Genomic DNA, 24,537 nt, shown 5'->3' with positions numbered 1-24,537 from the left:
GCCCCTTTCCCATAATATTGTGATAACTGATCCTGTTTCAGGATTGACCCAAAAAAGCAAAATTGTTGTATCTGCAAAATGCCCAGTAAACCTCTTGGGCAGAGACCTTATGCAGCTATTTGGTATAGCAGTAGTTCCGACTATGCAGGGTATGGAAGCACAGCGACAAGTTGATACCTTTGCAGTGCAATCAGAGGGTGAAATGTTTTATTGGTACAGCCAGGACTTGGTTACGACTGGTCCTGGGGCGGTGACTGAGGAGTTGATGAACGTAGCCATCAGCAAGTTCCCCTCCCTTGACATTGATAAACAGCATTTGTTGCACTGTACTCTGTATTAGTGTAATTCACCAGGACCTGATAAGGAATATGAGCAATAATTGTTTAGAAATCGTGCAAACAGATTGGTATTGCATAATCTGTACTGGGACACATAAGGGAACAGTGTAGTCAGCTGTTCATTGCCCCAGGAGTTATTTGCACTTTATAAATCTAATCGATTACCACATGTTAGCTTAACCAAGGACAAGAATGTGAAATGGGTAGACTTAGGAGAAAAAGTCACGAGATGGGAAAAACAGACAGAGTTAGAACTGTCAGAACAGGGAATACAAGTGCAAAAATTGAATTGGATAACTCAGACCCACCCAGCTGTACACTTGCAGTCTAGCAAGGACAGCTGAGTGGCACTCCTATTGAAGGAGGAAGAAAATGCCTTACAGAATATACCAGAAAATCTCTGGTCAACAGGAAAATCAGATGTAGGACTTATTTGTACAGCAGGACCAGTTACTATTATGCCAAAGTCAGCATTTAGACCACAAAAGAGACAGTATCCCTTAAGAAAAGATGCAGAGGTAGGAATCAAACCTATTATAGCAGCTTTACTTAAGGAAGGGGTGCTGGTGGAATCTCTTGATTCACCATGTAACACACCCTTATTTCCTGTTAAGAAAGCGAATGGAGAGTGGCGTATGGTCCAAGATTTACAAGCTGTAAATGATGCAGTAATACAAAGGGCACCTACAGTGCCAGACCCACACACCCTGTTGAATGATTTAAAACCTCAACAGAAATATTTTTCTGTGGTAGATATCAGCAATGCGTTCTTTTCGATACCGACACACCCTGACAGCCAGCATCGGCTTGCATTCACATTTCAGGGGAAAAGGTATACATATACGCGACTACCACAGGGGTATTGTGAAAGTCCAACAATATTCTCACAAGAAATGGCAAGCAACTTGGCGGGATTTACCCCACCAAGAGGTAGTCAGATTTTGCTTTATGTTGACGATACCCTGCTGACGTCCCCCACCCAGCAAGATTGTAAAGAGGACACCATAGCGCTATTACAATTTTTAGCCACTGAAGGACATAAAGTAAACAAAAATAAACTGCAGCTTTGGAAAAAACAAGTTAAATACCTAGGATATGTAATATCCAAGGAAGGTAGGACATTAGATGAGGACAGAAAAATAGAGATTTTGCAGGCACCAAAACCCACTACCAAGAAGGAAATGATGTCCATCCTGGGTACGACTAATTTTTTCGGAGTTGGATTCCAAACTATGCCTTGGAATCTGCACCATTAACTAAGCTGATTTATAAAAAGCCTATGGCAGCACAGAATTTGATACAATGGACACCAGAAGCAGAATCTGCTTTCTGCAAACTGAAACAGTTAATAGCGTCCTCATTAGTTTTGGGATTACCAAACTATCATAAACATTTTTTCCAAATTGTAGATTGTAAGCAAGGTTATATGACATCAGTGTTAACACAGCAGCATGGGGACAAGCAATGCCCTATTGCATGTTATTCATCACAACTGGACCCAGTGGCACGGTCTTTACCTCACTGTGTACAAGCAGTAGTTGCAGCTGCAATGGCAGTACATGCTTCGGCCTCAGTAGTGTTGTTCCACCCTCTCACATTAAAAGTGCCTCATGCAGTCACGATTATTTTACTGCAAGAGAAGGTAGCATATCTTTCCCCTGCTAGGCATCTTTCCTGTATGACTATATTGTTGAGCCAACCTCATATGACAATCGAACGATGCATGACTTTGAACCCTTCTACCTTGCTCCCAACCCCTGCAGATGGCACACCACACAGCTGCCTGCAGGTAATTGAGCAAAAGAAACTGCCTAGAAAAGACCTTACGGATGTTCCCTTGGATGATGCCGAGGTGACATACTACATGGACGGCTCATGCAAAAGGGGTCCTGCAGGACAGAACCTAGTAGGATATGCAGTAGTTTCTGACACAGACATTATAGAAGCAAAATCTTTACCACATAGTTTATCTGCACAAGCAGCAGAATTGATTGCCTTGACATGGGCATGTACCTTAGCAAAGGGTAAATGTGTAAACAGTTTTACTGACAGCCAGTATGCTTATTCTACTGTACATGTTTTTGCGCAACAGTGGAAAATTTGGGGAATGATAACATCTACTGGCAAACCAATCAATCATGCACAGTTTATTTTAGATCTTTTAGAATCTATTCAGTTACCTCAGAAAGTAGCTATTTGTAAATGCACAGCTCATACCAAGCAACAGGACAGGATTTCAAAAGGTAATGCGAGAGCTGATCCAGCTGCAAAGCAGGCAGCTTCAGAAGTATTTCTTTTGAATGAGGAACTACAACCCTCCGAGATTTTAGACTTAGAAATGTTGAAGACAATGCAAACACTTACTATGCAAACTGAAAAACAAAGATGGGTAAAACGAGGAGCAATTCTCGAAAAGGGGCTGTACATCTCTAAAGTTGGAAAACCGATGTTGCTGTCTAATTTGTTCAGATATGCAGCTTTGTTGAGCCATGGGCAGTGCCATGTCTCAACAGGGGGGAATGTACAGCTGGTGAACCAAGTGTTCACGACGTACGGATTTACAAACTACTCTAAAAAATGTTGTTCGTTATGCCACATCTGTAATAAACATCATGCACAAGGGGCGTTAAAGCCCAAGCAAGGGAGTTTCCCTACACCACCGTATCCATTTCATACTATTTGTATGGATTTCATAGAGTTGAATAAATGTGAAAATAAGAAGTATTGTCTTGTCATTGTAGATATGTTTTCCAGATGGGTGGAAGCCTTTCTGACTAAAAATCCAGACACTACGATGGTGGCCAAAGTTCTTGTTAAAGAAATCATCCCTAGATTCGGCATTCCGGAAAGGCTCTACAGTGACAACGGCACACACTTCGTGAATCAGGCCATACAGCAGTTAAGTAAACATTTTTGCATTTCTCTAAAGAATCATTGTGCATATCACCTGCAATCAGCAGGGCTAGTAGAGAGGCATAATGGGATTTTAAAGAGTAAGCTAAGAAAATTAATGATAGAAACACAGAGAAACTGGGTGTACTGTCTGCCCCTGGCACTGTTGAGCATGAGAACTGTTCCGAATCCAAAAGGATTGACTCCTTTTGAAAAGCTCTTTGGAAGGGCTTACTATATATCTCAGTGGAAATCTCTCATGCCCACAGACCAGGAAGCTGACAGTACATTAGCAGAGTATATGCATACTTTGTTAAATTCTAAACATTTGTTGCAGTTAAATTCTGTTTCAGATAAAGAACGAACCAGACCATCAGAAGTGGCAGTGCCCCCTGGAGCGTGGATCTGGCTGAAGATAATTAAGAGGAAAAATTGGGCGTCTCCGAAGGGGGAAGGTCCATATCAAGTGCTTTTGTCAACACCCACTGCAGTCAAAATTGCAGAACGTGCCTCTTGGATCCACTTGACGCAGTGTAAATTAGTTAAAAACTTTGAACTGGACAAAAATCTTGTTACATGCCAAGAGCAAAAATGATAGAGTCCAGAAGAAACAGGAATGCAGAATAACTCTTTCCTCAGAAGTATTGCATAATCATCCTGTTGACTGTATTAGTGACAATAATCTTTTTGTTGTGGCCTTTCCTTTTCCCAGCCACACAGACTGAACTGAATAAACGTGAGGCGTTACTCATAAACTGGCATCCAAACTTTAACACTTACCATGCAATTAAATATGTGTATGCTGAGACTTTCAATGTTTCGAATTGCTGGATTTGCACAGCTTTGCCAACAGCATATGGGGGGTTATTAATGACTACAGTCCCCCTAGAGGTCAATGAGACCTGGGAGAACTTCATTTATGATACCTCAACCATTACAGCACAAGATAAAATAGCATTGCACTTGTCTGTTCCACAAAAGGGAACTGTGTATTTTTATAAAAATGATACTGTTCAGGTGGATTGGAGCAATTGCAATGTGACTGTTCCTTATAGATTTTACACTAAAGGTAACAAAGTAGATCTTTATTGTAATACAAACTATGATTCATTTCTTGAATTGATGCACAAAACACTTGATGAAGTAAAACATAACTCAAACAGCTGTCTATAATTGATATAAAAATGTTTCATGCAGGGCGAGTGTACATTCATAGCAAGGTTACTACTAAAGCAGAGGATTGTTATTTTGTGTGTGGCAGAAAGGCATACAAATGATTACCTGAGAATTGGTCTGGCAGTTGTTTTTTGGGTTACTTGGTTCTGGCCATACGACACACTGCAGTTTTGCTTCATGGGAAAATTCGAAATGTCCGAGAAGTCATCAAGAAACCTGTAAATCCAGTGGGACAAATCGATGCACATTGGAAAGACCATCACTCTCTAGGTAAAGGACTGACACACATGGACTTGAGTGATAGTGTTATATCATGGGCAGGCATATCACCAGCATACGGAGCAGTGAAATCGATCTGGGAGCTGAGAAAACTGTTGAAACTTCTCAAAGTAATGAGCAACGCAACTTTTTCTGCTCTCGAATTGGTGACTGATGAACTGACTGCTATGAGAACTGTAGTGCTCCAAAACTGCATGGCTCTCAACTTCACCCTAGTGGCGAGAGGTGGTACGTGCGCATTAATCCAAGAAGAATGTTGTTCATATATTCCTGACCATAAACACGAGATAGACAATCATCTTGAGGTAATTCAGCAAGTGTCGGCCATGACCAACCAGGCCCAAACCCATTGACGGACTTTTTCCACACATGGTTTGGGGGGGTGGGGTACCATACTAATGAACATCCTGATTGCCATTTGTGTAGGTATGCTCCTACTGGGAGTATGTGTTTGTTGTGGTATCCCCTGCATGAAAAGACTGATTAAAGACCTTATAGACATGTCAGTTTCTGAAACCTTATATCAAAGTACTGAGTTTGAAGAACTGTTAAAAGACTAAAAAGCTTTCATAAGTTTAAACTGAATGACTCTCTTAACTGCAAATCTTGAGTGGAAGAGGTTAGGAGAAGAAAACAAACTGTTTATGCTTATCTTGAAAGAAGAATAAACATATTAATAGGGGGGAAATGTTAGAAAAATATGTATTAATGCGTGTATTAGCAATATGCTTAGTGCATTTAGAAGCTTGAAAAGAGTTAACACATTTATTCTATTTCATACTGCATAAATCTGTACAAACTGCAGTTGCTTTCTGACCTTGTACTGTTAGCTAAAATCTTGCTTGTGCCTTGGAAATTTACTGAGAAGCAGGTGATTTCTGCTTGCGTTAGGAAAATAATGAATAGAACAATACTACTTGTATGAAACTTAGACAAGAAGTTCCGCTGTGCCATGAGAAAATACACAGCTGTAGAAGTTACAGATAATTAGTACAAAGTCTGCTTGAAAATATGAACTGCAATCAGCATTTGCTTGTATCTGTATTAGAAAAGTACCTTGAAAAGTAACACTGTACAATAGACGTTTGTAAACAGATCAATAGTCACCAAGGCCAGGTTGTTTTTCTGAAAAGTTTCCCACAAATCTAGTCATGTCAGCAGAAAATCTGAAGTAACATCTGCTGTAGAACAATGCTAAAAGTTGTGTTTGATTACGTCAGCTTAGAAGGCCATGTCTTATAAAATAGTCTAAGAATGAACATACTTCCTGTTAGTAGTTAGAGAAATCCTTGTATTTGCATGTTTTTGTCTCCTTGCTGCAAGTAAATTAAAGTGCCTTAACTGAACCTTACATGTATTGGTCTTTGAAGTATGCCTTATCCAATCTAAGGACAGTCACTTGTTACTCTATCATCTCAAACTCTGCACTCCACAATTCCTAAACTTGCAATAAGAATTGCTCGGGAATGTGATCAGAAAATTTGTTGGTAGAGCTGAGAGTTTACCGTTAAACAAACATTTTCATTTTGGAAAATGTCATCTTAGATCTAGTTCTAATCTTTCAATTATTAAAAAAATATTGAAATTATTATACTATAAACTATGCCTAACCAGTGCATTAGATGTATTATTCTGCTTAATAGCATACTTGTATTTGCAAATACAATCTGCTAATTTTCTAGTAGTATTCCCACATAAAATCTTTCACAGCTAATGCAGCTGATAAAATAAATTAACACTTTTGATGTACAGGAAAACACCCCTTTTGCCCCCTCTCAAATATTTAGTTGTTCTTGTCAGTAAAAAATTGGATGTGTTAATGTACTTATTCTGGTAACTACCATATGAAATTGTAGCTTTCCTCTATACATTAGTATCAAAACCATACTGCTCAGGAAAGTTCTTTATATTTCTCCCTCTTTTATAGGTAATCTTTGGTAATATGCCTATTGACTTCACTAAGTTAGGTTTATCCAGTATCATCTTCAGATGTGTAAAAAGTATTTTTCTGGATTGATGGTGCAGCCACTAAGTAACCAAGACAGAGGGCATCACTCAAGTCATATGGTGTGTCCCTAATACTTTTGTCTTGTTGTAGCATTAAGTATAACTTTAAATATTTCAGCTCATAACTCACTAATCACAGCAAAATCTCTTTTTTGTCAAACATTCAGTGTATGTCCTTTTCCATGAATATTTGTTTCAAGTGATTAAATTCATGAGACAATTCCGCTTCATTTGTAATTAAGTGACCTACGTTCACAAACTGAACTTTAGAGATATTCCTTTTGCTATGGAAGATATGTGCACTGTTGAAATGGAGGTATGTATTGGTAAAAGTATCCTCTCTATAAACCTTTGTACCTAAACCTCTATCATGTTCTCCCTATAAATACAGATGTCCAGATAACTAACACCTTCGTTCTGAATTTGGTATATAAATTTTAAAACAGAAGATTCCATCTCCAATTCCTTTTGAAAATCTAAAAACACCTTCATCTGAACCTTCACCAAAAAGTTATACATCTAGTGTTAAGAATATTTGATTTGTAATACTCATGTTCATACAAATGTAATTATTCCTATCATTACAAGCCCAAATTTGAATAACTGGGAATCATACCACTTGTATCACCCCTCCCTTAACTTGTTGGTATATATTATTCATAAAACAAAATAAATTCATTGCAAGGCTACCTCTGGCAAGAGACAAAATTTAGCTTCCTTGTAGGTAAATCCATCTTTCCACATTAAGAAAAGATGGAAACAACACCAAGCCTTCCTTCATGAGGTATGTTTGAATATAAAATTATGATACCAGCTGTCACAAAAATCCAAATGTGCCTGTTTTTTCATAACCATCTTCAATCTGTTCAAAAAATACCATGTATCTTTAGTATGGGAAGGAACCTTTTCCAAATACGTTTTTCATCTTAGTGTCGAAGTAAATTCCTGGCCTTCCAGTCTTATTGCTCCAAGCAGAAACAAAGTCATGTGATATTTAGGTATTCTGAAACCTAGTCTAGTGTTCTGTGATGTGAAATAAATCACATAAAGGCAAATGAATATCCTATGTTGTTTAACATTTATAATATAACATCATTAATCCTTCTACATATGCTAATAACAGTATTTTTGGTAACTTGAACATATCTTTCCATTTTATTCAGTGCAGTAGACATTTCTGTTATATAATCATGCTGCTTCATAATTAGCAGTATGTTACCCTTCTCATTTTTTTTATAAACCACATACCTGCCACAATACTGTATCAGGCTATATAAAGTTATATGTCTGGTCAATATAGGCAATGTCCATATTTAAAAATGCAGTTTTCATAAAAATAGAGGATTATGATTAGGTCACCAATCATGACCTGCTTATAATGGATGTCAAGAAATTCACCTCAAGAGTGAAACTTGAAAGGTGAATCTCGGCATCCATGTCAAGAACAGGTAATCTTAAATTATGAATAGAGAGCTGATCATAATTCATTGTAGTGCATGGAGATTTGTCAGCTCCGTGTAATACTAGCTTCAAAAACATAAAAAAAAAAAAAAGGGAATTGTTGTGCTGGCTAATACAGTTGGGAACTGATATATGTATTTACATACTGTCTATGTGAGGGAAGCAGCTGGTTCCCAAATATAGTATGTTTTTGGTGAGTATAATATAGACAGCACATGGAAATGGAGTTGACATTAACCTGTTTCATGTTCTGCTGCTATTTACATTCTGATATCAGTTGAATAACATCTTATTTCAACACAACTATAGTGTCAGATGCAATGTTAATAACATAGAGAGTGTTTAACCATTATTAAGCACCTTTTTAAGGGTTGTTAAAGTCAGCGCTCGCACTATATTAGTGCTGAACCAGGATATCATTTAACTGATATTTGAGTGCATTAATGGTAGTACATGTACTACATAATTATTATTGCATTTCACAAGCAATTCCCTTAAATTATTTAACTTTTGTGACAAAAATAAGGTATAACATCTTTAGCATTACTGCAACTCATCAAGATGACACAGTAATTCCTTATAGTTGTCTCAGCAGCCTTGCCAGCACTAGTGCACTTAGCAACAATATGACTCTAACTTAGCAACATCTGTATCAAATCCCATTCTGATACTCAAGTTTTCATGCAAGGATTGGGCAAAATAAAATATCTGTGTATTAATTATTAGTCTCCTTTGGCAAATCTAGCAATACTAGTGCTGATAACGAACACTCCTTTGATCACAATATCTCAGAAATGGTTAGAAAATCCTTCTGCCTTACATAGCTTATCCTTCATGCCATCTCCTCAAGCTCCAAAGAAGTTCTTGTCCTACTTTATTCTTCCTTTATTGGGCCCATCATTGACTATAATGCACCTTTCATCATGTACCTCACCAAGCCCCTAACCTGCTTAAGAGACCTCACAGTTTTCTCATCAAAAAGATATCAGGTCTCAGTATCCTTAGTTACTCTGATAGACAAACAGCTCTGTCACACTCTTCAGTATCATACAAACTCCTATGGGGTGATGCCTTTGTAGCTTCCCATGCTATGAATGATCTGATTCTCTTTGAACTCATTTACCTAAATAGAAGAAGTGGTAAAGCCAGCACCCATTTTAGAGACCTAAGCCTACACTATCACATCAGCAGAATCAGATGATATGACAGGCACTTAACCTAGCATATGCTTGGTTTCTGAAATGCACTGCCCTTATCTATCAAGCAGAGTACTTTCCTAGCAACCTTTAAAAGCAGTCTTGAAAACTGGATGGGTTATCACAAAATTTCACCAGGAACATGTGGAGAAGCTGTACTTAATTTGGGGTACTGCTAGTTTCCAACCAGTTCTGGGTGATGTGGCTGAGATTCTTGATGGAATACTTTTCCATAGCATTAGTAAGAAGCTATGAACCTAAAAACTTGTCTGCATAAATGTTACCACTTTTAATGTGAGAGAGGCAGATGCATACATGGTGCCTATGACCGTCTTCTGGCTCTATAAGTAGATCTGCCTATTACACTCAAACATATTGTTCTCAAGAACAAATTCACAAAACAGAAAACAAATATTCATGATACAATTACTATATGTGAAATATTTTAAATGTAATAATTCTGGGCCCTTGATTCCTTATAGGTTCATACTAAACTGTTGATCTGGGAGAATATTTATAGCCTAGCAACAGTATCCCTCATTATACTTATCAGGACATTAATTAATACCAGACTTCCTACAAGATCATTTATTTGGTCATAGTTATGTCCCTTTCCCATTTGGTCTTGAGAATTCAGTCTTGGGAGTGTACTTATGATTACCTATACAGTCATCCAGGTTGTATTTAAAAAGGACCAGGGAATTATGTGCTTTAGATCCATGGGTTGTGTATTCCATAAAAATATGTTTTCTCTCTGATTGATATCTATCACATGAGCAGTTTCTGTTTATACTGCAGTGGAAGCTCAAATCTCTTAAGCAGATATTTAGGATGTTATTAGCTTTATGGATGTGAAGGAGGTTGCATGGTAATACATATTGTAGATAAGACTAAGACAAATTGAACACAACTTAAAGTAAAAGTTTAATAAAAAACATAAATAAATATGCAAGTATTTTCATGGTTCATGGCACTTCAGATGACTTGAACCTTCAAGGATATGTAAGCTTGGCAGCAGTCCACATGTGGAAAACAGTGAGAGCATTTTAATGCAGTCAGAGTAGCTCAATGTGGAAATGATCTTGATTGTCTTAGTAAGGAAATACTGTGGTCTCTTAAGCTGGCTCATGCTTAGATAAGTACATACTAGAGGGAGCATTATACTCTCTAATTGGCCTTATAAGGAAAGAGTGTAGCAAGATGATGACTTCCCTGGATCTAGAAGATCTACTTCTGGTGGTTAGTCTTGCTATATAAAATGATTTTCTAATAGCAATGATAACAAAGAGGTCAAAGGATAGTTAATTGTCAAAGTGCCCAAATCCCTAATGACCAGTTCAATGTTGAGGGGGTGTTACTTATATGATAGGAACATGCATGCCCCTGCTTGTCAAAGGACACAATGCTGCATTTCTTAGCATTTAATTTAAGGGTGTGGTCTAAGCATTACCTGTTAGTACATGTGAGGCCCTTCTGAAGAAATTGTTGGACACCTCTCAGTTTACAATCAGCAGTAAGCTTCATTAACTGCAGGCCATCGTTGTTTGTCTTTATGTTGGAAAAATAAAATCCAAGGTGGAGGAGTAGTCCAGTACAGATTACTGGGATACACAACTGGTAACTACTCTTTTTGTTTAGAGTGTGCCTCCAGTACTAGTAGACTGGGTAATGTTGGTGAGCCAGTTTGTTATCCAGTGGGTAACATAAGGATTTACATTTAGTTCAATTAGCTTGTCAATGATGCCAGAGTGTGGAATAGTATCAAAAGTTTTGCCCAAGTCCATGTATACACTGTGAACTACTTTGCCTAAATCCATTGCCTCAGAGACTTGTTAAAAAGAATTGCATCAAATTTAGGAGGCAGGATCTGCCTTTGATAAATCCAAACTGGCTTGGGTCCAAGTTTTGAAGGCTGCCTATGTCTTTGGTAATGATCTCCATAATGATGCACTCCATTGCCTTAAGGATAAAGCAGGAGAGGCATATGGGTCTATAGTTTCCAGATCAGTGCTGGGTCACCCTTTGTGGAGTAGGATAAGACTGCATCAGTGCTCCATAACTCTGATATGAATCCAGTGATGAGGCTGAAAAAGAACAGACATAACGATGAGTTGGCCAGACAATGTTTGGTGCTGACAAGAAGGCAGCCTGGCTCATTATCTGGGCTGATGGTTCTAGTGTTCTAAGTTTTGGAGAGAACACATAGGACTTGTTCAGAGGTGATCAGAGAACTAGAATAGACATACTAATATGCTACAGATAATTAGGCAGAGATAGGAGAGTAAAGTTTGATTTGAGTTTGTCTGCTAATATGTTGGCTGTGTCTTCAGGGGATGAGTATGTGGCATTATTTTTTATTTTCTCATAGCATTGTTGGTTACTGCTTCTGAAGTTCCAGACAGAACTGAAAAAGGCTTTGTGATTATTCTTAGCATGACCAGCAATTCTCATTTTGTTCTTGCTTTTAGAGGATTTGATTTTGTTTCCAAAGGTTTTATTGAACTTTTTGAGTTCTCTAGCTGATGGGATGTTAACTCTGTTTTAGACATTATGAGTTTCTTCCTCTTATTGTATACTTTTTTTAATATTTGGTTCAATCAAATGTTTTTTTTTCTCTTAGATGTACCATTGTGTTTATGTCTTATGGAGACCAAGGCCACATAGCAAGCCTAGAGGTAGGCATAGAACTTACCTTTGAATATGAATATGACTGCATGTGCAGTAGGATCATCAAGGAGAAGGGGGTGTTTGAATTTCATCAGGTCATCAGTTGGCTGGGGTAGTTTCAGAAGATTGAAAGGTTATGAGGTAACTTGGGTCTCGCACTTCATGTAAGTGTTATTGCATGGTGATCTGACATAAGCATTGCTTTGGTAACTATAGGAACTGAGCAATGGGGAAAGGGCTAGACTGGTGAAAACCAGGTACAATATTTATGAGCCCCTCATTGGGGTTTGGAATTGTTGGTTTAAGGGGGTGGCATTAATGAATTCTAGCAATCTTTGTACATACCTGTTTTTTGATAGAATAGATTCTCCAATTAATGGATGGGTAGTTGAAGTCATCCAAGAGGATAGTATTTGGGCTCTATAGGGAGGAATCTAAATTCATTTCGATATGTCGTTTGTTTGCTGGGATCATGGTGGGGAGTGTAATAGTTGGCAACAATGTGGTATAGGTTTTGTTTGTTGAAAGAAGGAACTGGAGGAGTTTAAGGTCATTGTCCACCATTATGAGTCTAGAGGTGAAATGGTTTTTGAAAACACAGATACACCACCTTGAACAACACCTTCCAATTCAGGGTTGGGTCTGAAGGATTGGCAGTCATTAAATTCCTGCTGAGATGATTTCATTGTTCTGAAACCATGTTTCAGCTACTCATATCTTTACTTTTTCTGGGTTACAAATGCCTATAAGTACTCCAACATTTTGTTAAGGCTTTTAGTACAGACCAGTGCCATCTTAATATTATTTTTATTTTGATTGACTGCATAGGTAATTTGAAGAGACTGACCTTACCTATAAAAAGGCATTATGAGGGAGGAACAACTCTTGGTCAATATACAGAAGCCATGATTTGACAGATGTAGGCTATCCATAGCAAAACATGCAAGGTTGTCAATCTTCTCTTCAAAAAGTGATATAGATCAGAGCATCTAGAATTGCGCCAGTAACTATGCCCATGATTAAAGCTAATTATCATTTGTTTGTATTGAGGCATCATTCGTGATAAGCCATGATACTGCTCAATAATTGTTCCCCAGCCATTTCAGAAATATATTCTAAGAGTTCCATCAAATTTGTTTTCATATGATTCAAGGGTGACTCAAATTCTTCACTCCTGCATGTGTAATGAGCAGGTCATATGTTAACTAGGGTTAATGAACTTGAGAGCTCTAGTGACATTGAGTATCCAGGCACCTGAAAGGCAATTAACTATTACTGTGCCTTTGCTCAGCCTGGTGAATGGAGCATCTGTGTGTTTAACTATAGAGTCACTTATGACCAGACCATTGCTAAATGTTCAAGCATGGTCCAGCTATCATCAAGGCTTCTGTATGTTGGTTGTGTGACCTTTCCTGCGGTTGCATTTTCTGTAGTGTCAGAATGTGCCACATGCTAGTTTAGACCTGAAGTGTACAGAAGGTAGATTTGTGGTTTTACGCTGATACCTAAATTTCAGAGTTCTATTAAGCGTGGTAGAGATTTTCTAACTGCATCAGTATAAGATGGTGTTGTATTTACAGTATATGGGTTTTTGTAGGTATGGGTGGGGGGAATGGCAGTGCTAAGCTCAAACCATGCAGCTGGATGAGAGAAGGATGCCTTTAGTTTAGCCAGTTAATTACATTACTCACAGATAAAGTCATTTGGGTTAATTAAGAGTTTGTTTTCAGTGAGTGTGAGATAGTTCTTACACAGTCAAAGGATACCAAGTTATATAAGGCCGGCAATGGAAGGAGGATTGGTCTGTTGTCTTCCCATGATGACTGGTGCTGCTCTGTAATGAAGGTTACTGAGGAACTTAAGAGGAGCAGTGGGAATAGTTCAGGGGGAGCTTGGTGGACTGTAGAAAGGCAAGAATAGCTAAGAAAAGGTTTTTAGGAAAGCAGTTCAAGTAGTTTTAAGTAAGCTGAATGCCACTGAACTCCCATAGCATAGACAAGGCCAGTGAAAGGTATTTAGATTGAGCAGAAATGGATAACTCATTCACATGAGATAGAAGCAGATACCCTTTCCAATAGTTCAAGGGGAGAGAATTTACTCGCATGAGTTACCCTCTACATAAATACACTACCATGGTGCTACACTCACTGCAATTCTGCTCAGTAAGCATTAAACAAAAACAAATAAACTAATTTTAAAAAAAGCAATTCAAATTTGAAGCTCAAGTGCTTTAAGCTACACAGGATCTGTATCAATTAGTTTAACATTACTTAGATTAATCACTACTTAATCTAAGATGATCTCTACACCAGGTCTAACAGATTTACTCACAACAGAAAATAAAATGATTTTCCTGTGTTTTTTTTTTCTGATGTTAAATTCTTGCAGTTAGTCAAACAGTGAGTGTACATGGTGCAGACCTCTGCAGTTTTCTCAAACAGACAAGGCTGATCTGCATTCTGCTCACTAAGTATTAAACAAGAAAACAAAAGAGCAAATGAAAAACAAATGACATCTGAAGCCCACGTACTCTGAGCTGCCCATGGCCTGCAATAATTAGTCTAAATCACACTTAGATCAACCACTACTTAAAGGTCATGGGCAAGAGTTTTGGTGCCTTTTCTTTTTGTTGTAATTATGCTGTCATCATGAAAAATGGACTTTCTGTTTCTAAATTAAATATTTTTTTTCTTAAGTTACTTCAGAGTAGCTATGTTTATTAAGTAGCGTAAAAGTGAATTTGTGTAAGTTGCACTTACTCCTATAATGTCAGAAGTTCGAAATCCTCACTGTTGCAGACGTCCTTAAGCTACATGAGTTGTTTTCTGCCTAGGAAACAATAGCAGGCCAACTTCAAAAAGACCTTGCTTCCCCCTACACCTTCACCCTGACTGCTGATTGGACCCAGGACCCCTGTATAATGGTCCTAGCCATGTTTGACCTGGATGTAATAAATTCAGCTTGTAATGCTTTATAAAAGTATTTACAGGGGTGGAGCCAAGATGGCCAACTGACAGCAGCAGTTTATCAGAGCTCCATGAAACTAGTATAAAAAACAGGAAATACCTCATTTTACTTTAGCAAAAATACTTAGAATTGATAGATAAAAGTATAAACTATATTATTAGTAACTTTGGTGAACTTAGGAAAGATTTTTCTTGTCAAATTATAAAGGAGAATATATCATTTGTGGAGATGAGCAATTTGAAGACTTCTCATTCTGACATGGCTTTAAAAAAAGAAATGCAGCTTGTGACATCTGTTCTATATGAACTCTCACTAAAATGGACGATTTTAAGGAGAATTTACAAAACCTCAAGGAAAATTGTCAGAAACAAACAGATTCTCTCAAGGAACTTATACAGCAGCATCAATCCAGAATAACTCACTTAGAAGTATGCTGAATGATCTTGATGGAAGACTGAATGAAGAAGAAAGCCAGAAAGATTTCCTCATCAAACAAAACACTTGGCTTCTTAATAAAGTGGATGACCTGGAAAACAGGGAGAAAGGGTCAAATATAAGGATTTTTGGCATCCCTGAGAGAGCTGAAGGAGAAGATATCATCTCTTTCCTGAATACCTGGATTCCAGAGAGTTTAGATTTAAAGGAGGGTCTGTCCTTTGGTATTGAAAGGGCTCATACAGCTTTAGGAAAGCCAGTGTCAACATCCTCCTCTACTCCTCCCTGATCAATAGTCATAACGTTTTTATCTTATTTGGACAAGGAGTTGGTCCTAAAATCTGCCTGGAGGAAAAGTCCATTAAAATTTAATCAAAACCCAATTAGGTTTAATAATGACTATTCTAGCTGGGTTTTGCTAGAGGAAAAAAGCTTGGCCATTAATAAAATTATTAAAGCAGAATAACATCAAAACTCAGCTTGTCTTTCCTGCCAGAATAAAAATTCTATATCAGAATGAAATGAGATCATTTAATGCCCTAGAGGAAGCCACTGCCTTTATTAAAAGCAATAACATTATTTCCTTACCTGAAGATATGGGGTCTATATTAGATGAGCAACCGTTCTGATTCTCGAATCATAGATGGTCGACATCATTTACTCGAACGTCAGAAAGGTCGAAGGTGAAAGCCAACGGCTTTTCACGTGCAGAATGGGAAATTTTCCCTTAATGCACTGAAGTGCGTTCTCGGAGATGGTATATTTAAGTAGGGGGGTGTGGGGGGGGGCTTGGCCCCCTGCTCAGAGTGGTAAAGTACATTTTTTTTTATTATATAGTCGATGTTTCGAACTTCGCTCGTATGAGTTCACTCATGTGAGGTTCGAAATTTTGAAACTTCGACTATATGGTATAGTCCCAAGATTTGGAATGGGCATCTGCATTTCTGAAGAGAGTTGCTAATAAATCTTCTTGGACTGATGTTAAAAAGAAAAAAACAAAAAACTGAGTCAAAGATTGCTGTTCCCACTAAATCTCTCAAAGCATCTATTGCAACTGGACTTTAATTTGTTTTATACTTGCTAAATTTCCAAGTAAAGTATGTCATGACAATATTTTTCTTATTGTTTTTCTTTCTCTTTTTGCTTTTTTCATTTCTATACTTTTTATTTGTTCATATACAAATTAAATAACTGTTTATGCTTTTTATTATATTAGTATAATATTACTGGTTTATTGAGTGATATAATTGAACAGTAAGCTATCTTTGCTTTTATGACCTTATGATGGCATGATTTATTTCAAATAATATATAGCCCTTTGCCCTGTTAAATGTTCTTCTGAGTTATTACACAGGGATAGTCACTGCTTAGATTAATTTATCAAAACTGTTTTGGATACATGGGATAACATGGCATATCTAGGATTTAGTATATATTAACTAGTTTCTTTAATATTTATAACTTCTGATTGTTTCAGAATATATATTGGTACCTGTGTGAACATAAAGCTGTTTGCTGTCTTTTGACATAAATTGGGTCTCTCTGGCAGTTATATACTTGTATGTTTTATGGCACAAGGTTTTTAGATGGTTACAAGTTATGTTTCCTGTAGAGTTTAATGTTAAAGGACTGTTTTCCCTCTCATTGGCAACAGACTTGCTATATTCCACTTGAATTTGGCAGAGACACTATGTTTCCTGCATTTTTAGCAGTATGTATCTCTTGTATATCTACTTAGCAGCAGTGGTTTATTGCTAGATGTCCGTAGCTGTCTGAGTGTCTCTGTGATACAGATCATTCGTGCTTGGTGTTCCTGGTAAGTGCTTGCTTCAGAAAATGACTTTGTATTTAAAATAAGAATGATGACATGAATTTATGGACTGTTCTGCCTATTAATTAGAAAGTTTTTATGTAATGGGAGAAGTGTTTTTTTTTTTAGAATGCTTTTAAATGACTGTGTTTGGATGTTCTACATTTGCTGGTTATATAGAGTTTAGTTATGGGAAAGGCTGTATGAAATTGTTTTTTTATGTGTGTTGTATGGTTTGTGATGTCCGGAGGTGATTTCTTGTGTATTGAATGTTATTTTACTGTTTGGAAGTATATGACAGTTAAACTTTGCATTTGTTACTGTAAATAAGCAGACATTGTGATACAGTTAAAGTGAGGTCAGGAAACTGTACTGTGTAGTGTGCTGTGTGGGAAAGTGTCTGTTTGAAATTTAAGAAATGAAGCTTTCTTATTTAGCTCATGACATCATGCATTCTATGCATGCAGATCAGATTACATTACATCTAATGTGTATATGCAAGCTTAACTGTGAATGTCAAAACTCTGATTGGTTAAAATGGCATAGCAGGCTTCTCTTACAAGAATTATGAGCTACACTGTCTGCAAACATATTCATGGTTCCCTTTTATAATAGTGACTATATTTTGTGAACAAATATATACAGAAATGTTATTTTTTCTTGTAAACAGTTAATTATAGCCACTTTTTCTAGTGAATATACTGGAGTTTTTTTTTTTTTATGAATAGATCTTTATAAATAACTTTCCTATGCAGTTAGCAAGTGTTTATTACAGGCTTATTCATTTGCAGGAAATGCTTATGACTAATGGCAATAACTGTAAGGATACTCAAACACCATACTAAATACTAACAAATATATGTATGAATAATTTTGATTGAACTATAATTACTTTGCATTTAATATGTTGATTTCCTTATTGTATCCTAGATATTATTTATATTTCCGATGTCATGTTTTCAGTTATTATAAAGTCATATCTTTTAGTATATTAGCACTTTATGACAGGGAAAGAGCTCAGTAATATCTATGACTTGTGATGACACAACAAACAAGTTATGAGTTTCAGTATTACCCTATTATTATGGTAGATATTTACAGCTATCTCTATCTTAATTCAGGCTTTGAGTCATTCACTTTTAGGACCTGTTATCCATAGTAAGTTTTATATAAATAATGGTTTTTACTAATTGTTGTCATTTTAACTGATGCCAGTTAATTATTATTGATTTTAGTCAGTCGTTTAAACATCTGCTATTCCAAAAGTTTAGGAGTTAATTAAGGACAAATATGTCTTATGGAATATTTCTAAGAATCTATGTTAACATCTTTTGGGAATGATACACACTCACTATGTGCTAACACCCAATTCTTGTGAAGTTTTTATGTAGTGGGAGTTTGTTATGATAAGATTTATTTAGAGGGCAAGTAAATACAAATGCTAAAGGATTCTTTTATTTGTTCTGCCATTTGAAGTTTTTATTAGAACTAATACAGATGACATGCTTAGGTATTTTGGGTAATCATTTAGATTGTTAATAAAGCTAATGTTTCCTTAGTCTATTAAGCACTAAATTCAGATTATATATATCCTAATATGTATTTTGCTCCCTTAGTGAATAATTACTGTATAAATGTGTAATGCTTCTAATAATAGTGTATGTAACTTATCTCTAAAACCTAACTGGAGTCAATATCTGGCTAGTTGTTTATCTCTACTATTTTTCTCTTAATTTATAATATTTCTCAATTTTTTACTCTGTTTTCATGGGCTTGAACCAACACAGGTTGATGGTTGGGATAGGTAGTCTAGCAGATTTAGTTTTGTTTGCTAGACTAGGAGTGTATCTCAATCCATGTATAGGGTGTATTAAAGTTTATATCAGAGTGAAATTTGCTAATTTGTTGTTATTTAACTGTTTTTCTAGTTTTGACATGCCTGACACAATTGTTTTACTTTTATCTTTCATAGGGAAAGTTATTTGGATTGAGATAAATAGAAATACAACAATTGATATTCTGTTGTCTATTCAGGAAGAGCATTATGTATACAGGATTCTGTTAATACAAGTTCCTTTATTATTTGTTACTTTTAAAGAATTCTGATATGGATTTAACTTTGATATCCCTAAATACTAATGGCTTAAACAATCCATATAAGAGAGCTAACCTACTAAGGTATCTTAAACTAAACAAGGCTCAAGTAGTTTTTTCTCCAAGAAACACACTTTAAAATAAATGACACATTTATGTGGGACCCTTAGGAATACACACTACTTGCTCAATCTTCTTATAAAAATAAGACCAGAGGAGTAACAATTCTATGGAAAAAGACTTTCTTAAATCCCCAAATTATTTACAAACATGTAGATAATGATGGACTTATGGTCTTAGTTATACTTAAGTTTAACAATAGAATTTGGACCCTGGTTAATTTATACTGGTCCCTGGGTATGGGGTTTGGACTAGCTAAGAAACACTTAGACTTTATTGCAACTACTTTTAAAGGTAATATTATACTAGGAGGTGATTTCAATTGTATCACAGATATTACAGAAACTACCAATAGGAAATCTCCTAGACGATCGTCCTCAGCCAAGCAGTTAAAAAAATGGACAGAAATGTTTAAATTAAGACACCTTTAATGCTTTGGGACCGAATTCTTTACTATTCTCACACCAGGACTATAAACATGGTACCCAAACAAGAGTAGATAAAATTTATATCTCACAAGATTTTTATTCTAAAATCTTGAATTTTTCAATACAACCTTGTCCCTTTTCAGATCATAAATCCCTGTTATTAACAATACACTTGGAATTCAATCAATTAGTTATTACTTCATGGATTCCTTCATATATCCCAAAAATTAAAGACTTTAAATCTTGGATAACTTCTGAACTTCAGCTTTTCTTAGAGATTAATTATAAACCTGAAGCAAACACAATTATGGTTTGGGATTCTCTTAAGGCCTATCTATATGGTAAAACCATTAGCTGGTAAAAAAATAAAATTAAAGATTGGGACTCAGAGTTACAGCAACTCCAAAATCAAATATTATCTCTTACATCTAATAAGAAGCTAATTGCCACAGATAATAAGAAGAAAATAGAAGAAGCAAATAAGAAATGCAATGAAATATTATCTCATAAAACTAATTAACTATGGAAAAACTGAAATTAAATTCTTATGCTGCCTCTCCTAAGCATCTTCATAACCTATCCATGAAAGTTAAGATACAATCAAAAATTAATAACATTGCTAGTATCTTTCAAGAAGGGAAAATTCTCGGACATGGGGGCATTCTGGAGGCTTTTAATTATCATAATGCAGAGCATCATAAAGATAAAATAAGTGCAAATGAATGTGAGAAGTTAGAGAATATAGTTCCCAACATAACAAGAATTCCTGAGGAACTTAAGTTAGATTTACAAAAATCTATTTCTCAAAATGAAATTATAGATGGGATTAAAGGAAGTACGTCTAATAAAGCACCTGGAATAGATGGCTTAATTATCGGAATTTATAGATTGCTCCCTTCTTGTGTAATCTCTCTCCTACATAAAATGTTTCTTGAAGTTCAAACATTAGCAAATATTCCTCCTTCTTGGAGATATTCTCTAATTTCCCCTATATTAAAAGAGAATAAGGACCATAATCAATGCAACTCATATAGACCAATTTCTTTGTTGAATAATTATTATAAACTATTTATGGCAATTATGGTCAATAGATTGAAAAATACCCATATCTAAAATAATTAATGAAGACCAAACTGGTTTCATACATAACAGGCATACACATGATAATATTAAAAGAGTATTAACACTGATAGATTACCTCAATAGAGGAAACCATGAAGCACTGATAATAGGTCTAGATATTCAATAGGCCTTTGACTCCTTAAATTGGGGTTATTTATTTAAAGTCTTACATTAATTTGATTTCCCCCCTTTTTATAACAATGATAAAGAAAATATATGAAAATAATCTAGCATATGTCAAATTAGGTCTCTTTACTTCCAAAGCAATCCAAATCACTAGAAGTACTGGACAAGGATGTCCCATGTCCTATCCTATTTGCTCAGGCCATAGAAATATTTGCCATTTTAATACGTAATAACACAAAGTTAAGAGGTATAAATATATATGATCAATATATATCTAAAATAATGATGTTTGCTGATGATGTCTTGCTTACCTTACCCAACTCTAAGGAAGTGTTAGGTAAAGTGGATATAGTAACAACAAATTTCCAAAAAATCTCAGGACTCTCCTTCAACAAATCTAAACCAAAATATTTATTATTAAATAAAAAAAGTGTACCAACCAAACAAATCCTCCTGCACGAAGTAAGGTTGCACGGCAACTGAAGCAAAAGCATCCAAAAAACCAAATGAAGCCAGCAACCAAATGGATCCAATAAAAAAGATTTAATGTCGAATAAACATCAAAAAACTCACAGACCGGTTTCAGCTGGCAAAAAAAGCACAGCCTTCTTCAGTGACAAAAAACACAGAGTCAATTAATTCAACTTAAATAGTGCTTCAACAAATCCTATTGGTTCAATTAAAAATATTCATTTAATCCAGGTGAAAAAAGAGCACCTAATCTGGTAATCCATTTCTTTTCTTTTGTATCTAACATTGAGTGCCATCCTGTTTTGTTAAATTTAATACCCTTAATCACATCAATCACCATAAAAGAGAAATTAGCAGTGTGATGTTTTAAAGTATGTTTGTACAATGCATTATTTATTTTCTTATTTTTGATGTTGCTCATATGTTCAGATATACGTAGTCTTAAGGGACGAGATGTTTGACCAACATAGAAAGAGCTGCAATTACATGTTGCTAAATAAATGAGCCATTCGCTGCTACAATTTGCAAAAAATGAAATATCATAGACCTTTGAGCAATTCCTGCTAGAAAATTCCTTGGATTTGACAATTTTACAACAGTTACTGCAATGACCACAGGGAAAACACCCTACCAAAGGTTCCCCTGTAATAGTTGTTTGTGAAAATTGTCCAGCACTGGCATGATGTGTATGTTTGTAATGATTAAAACATGAGGCTAAATTCCTGCCCTTGCGAAATGAGAATAAACATTTGTCAGGTAATATATCTGATAATTCTGGTAGACTTAACAAAATATTCCAATTCCTTTGTACACTATTCATGAGTACATCTGAATTCCTAGCATATGTTTTTAAGAACCTGATTGGCTGTGAGGTCTTCTGATCCCTAAGTTTGTAAGTTAACAGCTCCTGCCTGGATAAGGTATTAGCCCAATTGCTGGCCCGCAAAACATGTCCCATAGAATATCCCCTTACACGAAATCTATTGATTAAATCACACCTATCTTCTTGAAAAGTCTCCTCCTGAGAACATATACGCCTCAGACGTATAAACTGTGATTTAGGTATGTTTTTAGCAATATGTGGAGGATGAAAGCTGGATGCGTGAAGGACTGTGTTGTATTCAGAATATTTCCTGAAAACCTGTGTACTAAGAGTATCATCTGGTTGTCTTGTTATTAGCACATCCAGAAAAGTTATTGTGTCAGAATGATAATTGACAGTAAACTGTAAGCCCCAAATATTGTCATTTAAATATGAGACAAATTCAGTTAAGTAATCAACATCAGCCCTCCACACCATCCAGCAATCATCCAAATACCGCCTCCAAATATCAATTTCAGGAAGGTAAATATTATGGCTACTATTGTAGATAATATGTTCCTCAATATAGGCCATGAACAGGTCGGCATAAATAGGAGCAAATGATGCTCCCATAGCTGTTCCTTTAGTTTGCCAAAAACAAATGTCCTGATAGAAAAAAACATTATTAGTAAGTACATGCTTTGCGAGACCAACAAGAAAGGAATTAAAATCATGTTCATATAGATGGGCAATATTGAGCCAGTGAGTTAACGCTTCAAGCCCAACCTGATGTGGAATATTCGTATACAGGGAACTGACATCAAGTGTACACATCAGCCAACCAGGTTCCAATTGTGCATCAGATATGATGCGTAGGAATTTGGTCGTGTCTTGCAACAGAGAACGAACAAATGACAACAAAGGCTTAAGGTGTTTAGTCAAAAACAAGGATAATGGTTCTGTAAGATAACCTCGGCCAGAAACAATAGGCCTACCTGGGGGATGAACAGGATCTTTATGAATCTTGGGAAGAAATAGATGTATTGATTAATAGGATCCTGAATAGTAAGTTGTTCTAATGTAGAAGTGGTTATGAGGCCAGTATATCTGGCACTAATAAGAAACTCATCAATCTGTTTCTTAAACCTATGCGTGGGATTTAAACCCATTTCAGCATAGTACCGTTTGTCAGAAAGTTGTCTCCTGGCCTCCTTGTCATAATCTGACCAGTTCATAACCACGACTGCCCCACCTTTATCTGCTGAAATAATAACCAGATCCTTGTTTTGTTGTAATTCGACAATAGCCTGTTTTTCACTAGATGACAAATTATTGGGTTTATAACGAATATCAGAACTGTCAAAATGTAGATCTTTGAGAATCATATTCTGAAACAAATGAACAATGGGGTGCATCGGAGGAAGATATTTAGATTTATGATAAATAAATTTATTATAATCATAAGATGCATCACCATCTCCAAACTGTAATTTCAAATTAAGAATTCTACAAAATGACAAGACATCCTGGACCAATTGGTCCTCAGAAATAACAAACCCAGGGATAAAAGTTAAACCTTTATTCAAAATAGCCACTTGAGATGGAGACAAGACACAATCGGACAGATTTAGAACGTTTGAATTTACATTACTTGATTGAATGGATTACCAGATTAGGTGTTCTTTTTTCACCTGGATTAAATGAATATTTTTAATTGAACCAATAGGATTTGTTGAAGCACTATTTAAGTTGAATTAATTGACTCTGTGTTTTTTGTCACTGAAGAAGGCTGTGCTTTTTTTGCCAGCCGAAACCGGTCTGTGAGTTTTTTGATGTTTATTCGACATTAAATCTTTTTTATTGGATCCATTTGGTTGCTGGCTTCATTTGGTTTTTTGGATGCTTTTGCTTCAGTTGCCGTGCAACCTTACTTCGTGCAGGAGGATTTGTTTGGTTGGTACACTTTGTTTCACTTCCTGCTGGGTGCCATGGATCCGATGCTGGCTGTGTGATTTATCTGCAGCCCTTTCTTTATTCTTTTTTTCATCTCTATTTGGTTCCATTTTTGTCTACAAGTGCCATCTGGATTATTTTTTGTATCCTTACTACAACGCAAGACTTGCAAGATGCATTTGGATGTGTGATT

This window comes from Protopterus annectens, chromosome 1.part0, assembly GCF_019279795.1.
Source record: "Protopterus annectens isolate FY-2018-M chromosome 1.part0, PAN1.0, whole genome shotgun sequence".
Taxonomy (NCBI): Eukaryota; Metazoa; Chordata; order Ceratodontiformes; family Protopteridae; genus Protopterus; species Protopterus annectens.
Note: the sequence above shows the minus strand (reverse complement) of the source record.